The following is a 13,136-nucleotide window of genomic DNA, read 5'->3' on the forward strand; positions in this document are numbered from 1 at the left end:
TGCAGAAGAAAATTTTTAGACAGCATTTCTCAAATTATGCCCGGGGGAAAAGTCTATCTAAGGATCATTAGTTTTTCATCCGAGGCAATAACACACGCAAGCGTACTCTCAATTGAAATATTCAAAATGCTAGCAATCTTTTGCTTCTATTTTAAAAACTAGATGTCTGAGGTCGTCAAGGGTGTGAACAAAGTTACAGGTTATATTCAAATCATACAGAAACTCGACTGTTAAAAAGGTCTGAAAACATTTAGAACAATTTCTACACAAAAGAAATATGATAAAAGAATTTAATCAATTATTACACTTGTGACATCCCACATCGCCCAGAGAAGTGATCCTTATATGTATATTCTCATCCTTACCTAGCACGAGGCATTTTGGGAGCTCACTGGCTTCGGGTTCCGTAGGAACTCCGAAGTTAAGCGAGAAGGGGGCTAGAGCAATCCCATGATGGGTGACCCACTAGGAAGTTGCTTGTGAGTTCCCAAAAACAAAACTGTGAGGGAATGGTAAGCCCAAAGCGGACAATATCGTGCTACGGTGGTGGAGCGGGCCCGGGAAGTGGTCCGCCCTGGGCCGGGATGTGACAGTTTGGTATCAGAGCCTAACCCTGGTTGCGTGTGTGCCGACGAGGACGTCGGGCCCCTAAGGGGGGTGGATTGTGACATCCCACATCGCCCAGAGAAGTGATCCTTAAATGTATATTCTCATCTCTACCTAGCATGAGGCCTTTTGGGAGCTCACTGGCTTCGGGTTCCGTAGGAACTTCGAAGTTAAGCGAGAAGGGGGCTAAAGCAATCCCATGATGGGTGACCCACTGGGAAGTTGCTCGTGAGTTCCCAAAAACAAAACCGTGAGGGAATGGTAAGCCCAAAGCGGACAATATCGTGCTACGGTGGTGGAGCGGGCCCGAGAAGTGATCCGCCCCGGGCCGGGATGTGACAACACTGCTCAAGAAGGCTTCGATTCATTTAACAACCAACGTTTTAAATGAAGTTAGCTGCAACTACACTAATATTTCGAAGATAGGCAGCTACAACGTTGTAAATGACATTTACCTGCAATTGTATAATGATGATGATGAAGAAATCCTCTCAAGCTTCTATTACTACATTCTTTTAAAGCTAATATACCTCAAATAAAAACCTGCCTCTAAGACATTAATTCAAGGGAATTATTATTGACATTTCAAAAATTTTATTCTACGCTCTAAACTTTTTACACTCCTCATAAGTGTATTTTTCTTTCCAAATATAGAGAACTTAAAATGTACAACGAGATTTTTGAAATGCCAATAACACTTCTCTAATTTAAAATAAATTCAGTTTATACTAAAACCGAAAACACGCTAAAACACTGTTCATAAGCACATTGTTGTTCCGGTTTTACCGCCACTTGGTCTCTTCTATTTCATTTATGCCACTGATCCCTTTTGACATCTGTGGCTCTCTTCGTTTCTGCTGTGCTGCAATTAAATTTACTCTCATCCCTAGAATCCAAAACTCCCTCATACGTCGCTCCTCTCCATGCCCGCCCCTTGCTTTTCATCCTGGCCTCTACTGCAATCACGCCGCTTTCCCTGCTTCCGACATCGTCCTGTTTATTGGGTAAGCTCTGAAACCTTTGTAGAACTCATGCATGTTGTGTTGATTTCAAATTTTCACTATCAATCACTCTCAATATTCCACAAAACAACATTTTCTGTTCACATATATGAGTAATTAATTTGATTAGGTTTCTGGTCAGAGTTGCATTTATATTCTGCATTTTCTTGAAGAATTTAGTGTCTAAGTTGAAAAATTCAGGAAGAATATTTGATTTTGTGCAGAACCCATCTACTAAAATGTCTAGATTTCTTGATGGACTTAAGGAAAAAGATGGTAATTTGGTTTATCCATCCCTCCAAATTTTGATATTATGTATTGTATTGAGATTTTTAGTGTCCAATCTAAAAAACCCAGCAAAATTTGGTGGTTCGCTGGAAAAGAATCAAGGGTGCTAGAAAAAAAATTGGTGGTGAGGTCATAAGAATATACATATTGTCAAACGTGTAAAAAAAATTCATATTATGTTTGGGATTTGGAGCAATTGGTTGTGTTCAATAACTACATGAAATTTAGGAATGTAATTCGGAATTTCAATTGGTCGGGATCTGATTGTAGAATTTGGGTCATGTTTGGTTGTGCTGAACCGGGTTTGATGGAGAATTTCTGATCATGATCAGAATCATGGGTTTTGTTTGAAAATGAAATTGGATTCAATTATATAATACTTTTAGAGAATGAAAACTTTATATAATGTTTTTAGAGAATGAAAACGAAAAAGTGGTGATGGACACAAAATAGTTGCCGATCAATTATGCTTCAACCTTGGAATGTGGGCTACAAACATTATGAAAGTGTCATAAGAGAAGCACAAAAAACCAAACTCAACTTCCCGTGACTTCAAAGACAAGAAAGGCTCGAGCTTTGGGGAGACATATTACGTTTCTCTGATAGTTGTTGAGATGGGTGTGAGACTTAAGCATCCCATTCTATGAATGCACCACAGTTCATGCCTTTTGGTGCAGCTTTTCTCCTTAAACACAATACCACCTGCAATGGCAGATTAGCCTTCAAGTCTCTAATTAGTGTGCAGTTATAGAGTTTTGTTTAAAAAGATGCATGTATTTTTCACCCATATTTTCCAGGACAAGGGAGAAAAGAATCAAAGAAATGGGTTTATGTGAGTGTTTGATTATCCCATTTAATGTAACATCACGTGGAGAGTGTGACACTGATTGTGGTTTGTGAACACTACTGTCAAAAGAAGAGATAAGGTTACAGATGTGTTTTTGCTCACCAAATTGCTGGTTTTTGTAGAGACAGCTTCTGTTATTATTCAGCAGATCTTTGCTTCTTCTCAAGTGATTTTTGCTTCTTCTTTTGATAATTAGTGAGTCGGCTATGTTAGAGGGATATAATCATCACTCATAGTATAGTGTTGTTTTTGGTAATTAATTCTGCAATAGTCTATAATGACATTCGTAGTTGAATTGCATGTATGAAAATTTGGCCTTTTGTATGGAATTTGAATTGTGTGATTGAAAATTATTGTATTTTTTCCAATTTCCAGCATTGAATTCACAAAAAGAGGTAGTTGTCATCGTTCAAATTCAATTTCAAATAGTATTTCTGAGCCCATTGTTTCGTCGTGATCAGGTAAGGCTCAAGAAAATAGTAATATCAGTTTTTAAGTAAACCCTTTTGTTGAATTTGAATATCTGCATGTTCGATTTTGGTATTGTAGAAATAGGATTTTTAATTTTAGTCTTGAGTAGGACTTTGATTGATTGTGCATTATGGGAGGAAATGTAGATTGAAAGTGTCTGCTTACCGTATAAAAACCACATTAACTTTTTAACATTTGAAGTACAATACTTTAGGGAAACACCATATTCATGAGAATGGCAATAAATTAAAACATGCAAGTCTATCAATACCAGCAGACTTTATTGATCATATGGTTAGGGAATACTTATTGGAACTACAACAAAGCTGGCAGCTTTACTTTCTTTATCAGTCACTAGAAGAATAGTGGAAGTGGATGAATTTACGAGGGCTAGCTTCCTAATCTGTATGACTACCATGTTCACCGTTACTATTCAGGTTCGTCCAAAACTTGCTCGAAGAGCTGACTGTCAGTGATTTGAGCTGGTTGTAAATAGTATCATCTCTTTGTAAATAACACTTTAAAATCATCTTTCTTAGTGTAAACATGTTATATGTAAACTAATATCACCCTAAACGGTCTTAAAACCAATGGCATCACGCAAGGGCTCAATTGCTAGTGTAATCTAAATGTAGTCCACAACATCTACTTCATACAATACTACTATGGACTGAAACTACATAAATCGACCCCACAAAATAGAATATCGCACTTACACACAGATCAACAATATGTAACCCACATAAACAACGACGCCAGATTGAGAGTATTTGTATTAGAGGTTCAATTTCCACATTGCGTGAATTTAAAGGATAATTGTCGATAAAGTCAATTAAAATCCCGTCAACAAACTTTCTATGATAAAGATCTGCTTTGAAAGGTTTCCTAAATTTGATCCATGAAAGGCATGTGTCTGTTGACCGGATCTTTACTGTTCTCAGGTGCGGTTGTCATTTCCTGTGGTTCATTACTCGCTCCGGGAGTGGAGGCGTTAGGCAATGGATTATCTGCTCTTGGAATAACGGATGCTTCGGTAGGTGGTTTGTCTCCACCAACGGGGTTAATGTTAGCATTAACCGAGCTTTCTTCGGCATACATGCTTGTAGTAAGTGATCTGGTCGAGCAAAATAAGAGTTTACTCTCAATGAAAGAATCAATTCTTGGAATCAAATTGGCAATTATAGACTTCTTTGCTATAAAACATCGCTCATCTTCATCTTGGTCCAGTCAGCATTAGACATACTTGCTGGCTTACTCTTAACACCTTCAGTAAAGCTTGTCCTCGATTCTTTATTTCCATGTAACCCAATTAAAGCGGGTTGCACCCTCCGTTCTAAATGGATATCAGCCAAATCAATTTGATACTACTTGTGAACATCCCATTTAAGAATGGGAAAAAAAACTCTAGAAATTGAAAACAAAATAAATTAAGATAAATCACACCAATAATTAACGTGATTCACTTATACGTACCTATGTTCACGGGGTAGCAATAATAATTTTTCACCATATCAATAATGAGTGCAACAAATAATAATCTTTCACTATATCAATAAATACACTCTTTATCTCTTTTATTTTCTCTCTCACACATTTTGCCTTTTTCTCACTCTAACTCCTAGAGTGGTATACAACTTATTGTTTTGATCCAATTCAAAACTAGTACAATAGCCCCTTTATATAGACATAATTAAGGTCTTCTTCAATAAATCCTAATTGGAATCCGGTTATGAATCATTCTTCAATTGGGTAAACAAACTCCAATCGGGTAAACAAACTTCAATTGGGTAAACAATTTCAATTGGAAAAGCAACTCCAATTGGGTAATCGACTCTAATTGAGAAAACCACTCCAATTGAGAAATAACTTCAATGGAAAAAAAACAACTTAATCTTCTAAGATTCTATTCCTAATAGCCTTAGGACAACTTATCATGGGCTGGAAAAAACCTAACATACTTGAGTGAAAAGGAGCTAAAGGAATACTTGACGTAATATGACGTTCTAGGATTTATATAACTCAGCTCACTTATTGAAATAAAGCTTTCTTATTGTATATACTTGAGTGATGAATTTTGTACTATAGCTTTACATGAATATGATTAATTGATCCACCAACCATATTTATTTTGAATACAAAAATCAAGAAATTGTTGGAACTTGTGAGGGACAATTGTCCCACATCGGCCATACATCTTCACAACATCATCTTTATAAGTGAGTCCACTCAGTTCTCATTTTAAGAGCAGTTCCAGCGTGTGCTGGAGCCCGAGGGACAGGTGAGTGAACAGGGCCAGAGAGCCCGAGCAATCAAGTCCAGCGTGTGCTGGCAAGGGAGCCCGAGCAGGCTTGAGCGAGAGGCCGGTGGAGAGTTGCCAGCCCGAGAGCCTGGAGTGAGTTTGATGCAAGGCTGACGTCGCCTTGACATCAGCCACGTTTTTTCTTTTGTTTTGCCTCGGCGTCTGTTGGATCTCAAAACACAAACTTGTCAAAGTTTGCTTCGAGGACGTGACCAAAAACTGGGCAAGGTTTCAGAGAAATTGCAGGGGTTAAACCTTTGGTTTCGAACTGGAAAAACACCACAAATCTGTCCCAAGCAACATTAAGACATAATGAAACAAGATTTGCATAGAGAACCTCACCTGGGTTTGAGTTTCAGATCTTGAAGCTCTCGGCTTCAATGGTGGTTTACACCGTGATGATCTGATGATGCATGCAATGGTATAGCAAGGATCCTTTAGTCCCAGAGATTAAGGTTTCATGGTTTTGGAGTTTGATTTGTTTAATTTTCGAAGAGGAAATTAGGTGAGAGTTCTCGGAGCTCTAGAGAGAGAGAGAGAGAGAGAGAGAGAGAGAGAGAGAGAGAGAGAGAGGAACTTCAGAGAAAAATGGAGAGAAGTGAGAAAGATGAGTGGAAAGAGAGAGAGTGACGTGAGGGAGTGGAGAGGTGCACGGGAAATTCCAAACAATTGCAAAAAATATTATTATTTTATTTACCTGTTGCCAAGGCTATTCAAGTGTAGGGGTGGAAATGCAAAAGGTAATGACGGTTCATTAAGGGCAATTACTGTTCACTAGGTGGATTAAATAGTGGATAGCCCGAGGAGACCTTTCCCACGGTGGAACTGCTCTAAAAGAATTGGAACCAAGTCGTAGACTTTGGGCCTAGGAATTGGGTTGGATTTGGGTGTATGGGCTCAGATGGACAAATCACTCAAGTATGTATGGCTTTTAAGTTTATATTAATTTCAGGTTTTTCTGAAAAGGATAAGACTGTTTGCTGGAAACAGTTACAACCCTTTTGAAGGAAAGCCATTATAAATATGGTTGTAGGATTAGAAACTAATAAATCAATTCCAACGTTCTTTTATTTTTCACAGAGAAACACAAATCAATTTGCAAAGAATTCAAGTTCGACTGTAAGAATTTGGGTTAGATAGTTGTGTCCTGCAAGACCAGGTTTTCCGAAAGGAAAAGACTGTTTACTGGAAATAGCTACATCCCTTTTGAAGGGAAGCCATTAGAATATGGTTGTAGGATTAGAAACTAATAATTCAATTCCAACTTTCTTTTATTTTTCACAGAGAAACACAAATTAATTCGAAAAGAATTCAAGTTCGAGTGTAAGAATTTGAGTTAGATAGTTGTATCCTATAAGATAGACGTCCAAAAACTACTGCATAGGTGTGAGAGGGTATTTTTGTCTTAGGAGATTGCTTTTACAAACCTCTGCCTCTCTGGAAAACATGTCAATGATATTTGTTGTGATTTTATTTACAACTACATTTATTATTCATATTGTGATTTAAATATATAGTGATTTCTGTATACACTCTGTAATTATTTATATTTTATATAATCCGTATCTGATTGATTCTAACAGAAATGTGTGGGAGCAGTAAGGGTAGTGTAAGGGGCATATGTACATTCTTACAGAACCTGTAGAGGCAAGGGATTGGTAGCCATGGTTAAGTTATCCTCCTTCCAAAGTTTTTATAGCAACTGATACGACAATTTTCATTCCTAACTGATATTGTATGAGTGTTAAGTATCCCAGATCCATGATAGATGCTAAGAGCAAAACTTGGGTGGGATGACATGCATGGTATCCAGCAAATAATTGATACGTGTATATAGTTTCTGGGTGAAAAATAGTGTGTTCAGAATTGAACCTCACAACGCATGTTATAGTTAAATAGATAAAACCACTAGACCTTTTCAACGATGGCAGTGCTCTAGTCGTTAGATCCTAGAATTTAAATGCTTAAACAAGGATTGGAAATGAGTTAGAATTAGGCTATGTCTAGCACTCCATTCCCTTCTAAGGTAATATAAAATAAATAATGATAAACAAGAATTGGAACCTAGAATTTAGATGCTTAAACAAGGACTGGAAACAAATCCCTTTAGTTTATGGTTCAATGATTACACGTTTGATGTTAATATTACATACATTTTACTCGAAGCCAAAAAGAACTAAAACTTCCGAGCTCCCTCGACCTAAACCCCCTCTCTCTTACTCCACAACCTCAATGTCGTTCTCCAAACTAACGTGACACATTAATTAACATACTCTTAAATAGTGAGTTGATTTTTTTCCACAATTGTTGAGATTTGATTAATTCAACTTTTACACCCGATCACAATCCTCATTCTCCGGGTGCTAAACAGGATTCCAAGGTGAAAATTTCATTATTCTAGTTGCAAACCATCAACTCTTGTTTCCCAAAAGACTTAAAATGATCATGTAGAATTGCATGAAATTATGAAACTGAACTTCCAGAAGAGCATAAATTTTAAAGCTGATCTTGCATAAGTAATTTTGAAATTGATTTTACAATAGTGTATGAATTGTGAAATTGATTTTGCGGAAGTGCATAAAACTTGAAACTAGTATTCCAGAAGCGCATGAATTATGAAACTGATCTTGTAAAAGTGTAAAAAGTTAGTTTTTATAATTTGAAGTTTTTATAGATGGTGTCAGTTTGTATTTTGGCTATCGTGGGCACTGTTGGAATTTTAAACTTTTGGTTCGTTTGTTTTTGGACTGAGTTCGTTGGAGTTTAGACTTTTGTCTCTGCTTGAAATGATTCAAAACTAACGAAGTTATGTGAAATGTATTTTGTATTGAGCTGTTGCTGCCGCATTGCAGAGGTATTGCCCATAGATTTCATGTACGCAATAGTAGGTAAATGTAAATAGATAGTTTTTAATAAGTTCCGCTTCACGGAAGGTGCCTTTACAAAAAGGAACAACCAAAGACTAAATTATTTGCACATGAACTGCTCGGAAAGGAAGCTGAAGTGCAGCTTCATCGAAGGTGCTCTCTTACAAAAACTATGAAAAACATATATAATACCTACAAGGCTGAATTTTCCAATTGGTCTTAATTTTCTAGCTATAATTCTGGAGTTTCTAGGTAGCTATGAATCTGTAATAAAGTTGTCGACAAGGTTCTCTCTTATCTTTATGTCTTTCTCAATGGCAATACAAGTGACAAACAATGACTTGGAATGCTCTTCAAAAAAAAAAAAAAAAAAAACAATGACTTGGACTTGCCTAATTCCACCACCGAAAATAATTTTCTTTACAAGCAAACCGTGGGAAAAAACGTCATTCTTTCAGTTCTATAGTTATTTCTTCTTACCTGTCACTTGATATCTCTCACTAGTGTAAAAACTTTTCTCTTGTGTTTTTTTTTATGAGTCCCTTACATATAAATTTTTCGTAGTTACGTGCGCATATCTACACATCCTTTTTTACTTCTCATATACTCTTCTAATTTTCGGCCGTCTATCGAATGAATTAAAGAATATCAAATGACAGAAAATAACAAATGGTGTGTGAGAATTAAAAAAGAATGTGTGGATCAGTGGATAACACACCTCCTCTTTTATTTTTCTTTTACTAATTTTTGTGCACGTGATTACAGGACCACAATAAGATTTTCAGACACGCTGAAGAAAAATGGGCCAAATTGCAATTGACTACGTACTAGAGCGGCTTCACGTACAATTCGGTCATCAATAATATTCATGTCATCTCGTCAAGAGAGAAATTTGCGTTCTCTAACAGTACCTCTAAATCTAATTTTCATATTATCCCTAAAACAATATTTTTCATTTTTCAAGTTTACCCTAAAATTTTGATTCAATTTCAAAAGTGCCCCAAGGAGTGTCCGCCAATCAAAGTCAACGACACGCACGTAAGAGTGGCTACGAAGTGTTGTATTTGTTTTTGTATCTGATACGTGATACGCTAATGTATTGAAGTGTTTGCGCGTGCAACTTAGCACATAACTAAAGCAGTAGTAATAGTGCTTTCTTTGAAGCTGCTTTGCGTATCTCTCATCTGTTGCTGTAGGAATCATTATCAATTAGGTTAGCAGTGTCTGAAGCTAGAGAATTAAATGTAGAAATAGGGGAGGGGTTCCAAACCTTTTTTGGTCCAACAAAGAGGCGAAGTGGTGGTATCTTTCTGTCCATTACGAACGACACGCTTCGCCTGCTCCTTCACCGGTGGATTGGCAAGCTTATTGTGAATTTGTGTGTGTGGTTCCATTCGCTTGGAAATTTTTTAGTTAACCCCAAACACCACGGCAGTCATGGAAGCCTAATGTACCGGGACTGCAGGCGGACTTTTATTTGTTCGTGCAAGACCTGTAGAGGCACAAGAATTGGGAGGCATGGTTAAGTTCTCTCCTTTCAACATCTGAACCACCACTTTAATGGATGGAGGATATAGATCCACTGGGTTCCATTGGATGCACCAAAGATGAGTGATGCCACTTAAGAAGAAAATAAAATTATAGAAAAGATAGTTGTAAGAGCATCTCCAAGAAAATTTGTAAAGTACCTTCAAATTGGCATGTTAGAACTTCAAATTCAAATTGAAATTGGCATGCCACCTACTTAGGCACTCAACGTGGTAAATTTTTATGCACTTGTCATATGTTGGTTTAAGTAGTGTTACGTGACTAATATTATAACACTCTTTTATGCCAGTAATCTAAAAGATATATTTTTTTTTTGTAAAACACTCATTTACGTGACTAATTTCATAGCTAAAAAAAAAAAAACTAATGTTATAACACTCTTTTAAATGACTTACGTGTAAAAATATATGACTAGATGAAAAAATAAATTTGCTTGTGGAGTTCAATAAAGTCAAAGACAAAACACGATACAGCGTAGGTGAAACCGTGAAACGACAAATTTGCTCGTGAATCCAATGTAGAGCTCACATTAGTGAAAACTGAAAAGCTGACTGTGCCACAAGCGCTTAGAAGGAATTGACTGATTTACTTTTCAATGTGGCTCCATTATTTGCCTCGTACTAATCAGCAAAGAAGGAATTGATTGATTTACTTTTCATTGGCATGCATACTTTATGGGGTCAATAATGATGGTTGTGCCCCTTGCATGTCCATGGTAAGAGCCCACTTCACTTGGACATCTTTGTTTTGAGTGGAAGACCTTGAGTCGTTCCACTAGTACAGACTTCGAAGCGAAAACTCGTCGAAAGTTAGAGAAGAACTACGATCTAGACTTTGAAGAAAATTCAATGGCTCCCTTTTTTTTTTTTTTTCCTTCTTTTAATTATAAGTGATATTCTATATTAATTTACATTAAAAAAATAAAAAAAATTTACGCTCGAGGTGCAATGGATTAAAGAAGAAAACTTTAATTATCATAACAATCCAACACTTGCCAATAGTTTCCTTTCTCGTAGTTTGTTCATATCCTCATATTGATCAATGTGTAATCACCATTATCTTGTTTAATTTTGGTTGAGGTATGCATTAAACTTTGAGACGTATTTCAACAATCTGGAAGAGATGTGACTAGACCAATCTCTCTAGTTGGTAATGTAACTCATCTTAAAGTGATTATTGTTCAAGAAAAAGTGAATTCTCACTAATAATTAATCGTTACAATCTCACTATGTTGCGCAATTATCACTCTCAATATGCAAAAGTACTAGGAAAAAAAAATTAATGTTACAAAACATATTGATTTGAATGGGAAATTGAGAACCTAGAAACTTTGAAGGATCATAAATAAGCAAGCATGGCAACAATATATCAGAATTTATAAATTGACACACACCAACTTCTTTGTTTGGATTCATAAAAATATAAATTTGGAATTCCACATGGAAAAAGAAGTTGGAATTTGAGACCTCAATTCCCTAAGTTTAAATTTCATGTAAATATGTATTATTTCTAAATTTCTATGAGGGAGAGTTTAAAAATAAATAAAAAATATCCGTATTCAAATTCCCTTGTTCTTTTAGGTTAACCAAACAAAAAAATTTCACAAATTCTAAAAAATAAAATTTCATTTTAAAATTTCTTAATAATATTATATTTCCTCGTACAAACAAAATGTAACATTACCTGTACCTATAACTCTGTTTTTCATATTACCCCTAAAACAATTTTTTTCATAATTCAATTTTACCCTAAAATTTTAATTTCATTTCACAATTACCACCGACGTGTTTTATTTTTTACAATGTCCTAAGTGTGTCCCTAAAGTCAGTCAAAGTCAACGACACGCCATGTGGAGTGTTGGACAAGTATCCAAGAGTGTTTTGAGAAGTTTCGTGTCTGTTTTTGTGTCTGATACGTCACACACGTTAGTGTATTGAAGTGTCGTGTGTAACTCAGCACATAACTAAAGCAGTATGGTGTTTTCTTTGAAGCTGCATTGCGCGTCTCCCATCTGTCATTGTAGGAATCATTATCAATTAGGCTTTAGCTGTGTCACGCGTGGTTTTATGCCAGTAATCTAATAGATGTTTTTTTTGTTTTTACAACATTCATTTACGTGACTAATGTTATAACACTTTTAAATGACTTATGTGTAAAAATATATAACTAGATGAAAAAATAAAAGAAAAACTAACGAAAAGTCCTTAAAAACTTTAATTTTAATGAAAATGACAAAATAAATATGTAAGTGAATAGTACCAGGAATGACTTTTTAAGATAAAAATATCATTAACATTAAAAGTGAATAGTACCGATAATGTTTCATTAAGATTCCCAAAAATAAATTTGCTTGTGGAGTTCAATAAAGTCATTAGAGAAAACAAGATATGACTTAGGTGAAACCGTGAAACAACAAATTTGCTTGTGGATTCAATCTAGAACTCGTATTAGTGAAAACTAAAAAGCTGACTGTGCCACATGCGCAAGTGGCTCTATTATTTGCCTAGTACTAATCAGCAAAGAAGGCACTGACTGATTTACTTTTCATTGGCATGCATACTTTATGGGGTCAATAATGATGGTTGTGCCCCTTGCATGTCCATGGTAAGAGCCCACTTCACTTGGACATCTTTGTCTTAGGTGGAAGACCTTGAATCGTTCAACTAATACAGACTATGGAGCGAAACCTCATGGAAAGTTGGAGAAGAACTACGATCTAGACTTTGAAGAAAATTCAATGGTTCCCCTTTTTTTTTTTTTCCTTCTTTTAATTATAAGTGATATTCTATATTAATTTACATTAAAAAAATGAAATTTTTTTACGCTCGAGGTGCAATGGATTAAAGAAGAAAACTTTAATTATCAGAACAATCCAACACTTGCCAATAGTTTCCTTTCTCGTAGTTTGTTCATCTCCTCATATTGATCAATGTGTAATCACCATTATCTTGTTTAATTTTGGTTGAGGTATGCATTAAACTTTGAGACGTATTTCAACAATCTGGAAGAGATGTGACTAGACCAATCTCTCTAGTTGGTAATGTAACTCATCTTAAAGTGATTATTGTTCAAGAAAAAGTGAATTCTCACTAATAATTCATCGTTACAATCTCACTACGTTGTGCAATTATCACTCTCAATATGCAGAAGTATTGGAAAAAAAAAAAGAAAAGAAAATTAATTACAAAACATATTGATTTGAATGGGAA

Source organism: Pyrus communis, chromosome 10 (genome assembly GCF_963583255.1).
Source record: "Pyrus communis chromosome 10, drPyrComm1.1, whole genome shotgun sequence".
NCBI lineage: Eukaryota > Viridiplantae > Streptophyta > Magnoliopsida > Rosales > Rosaceae > Pyrus > Pyrus communis.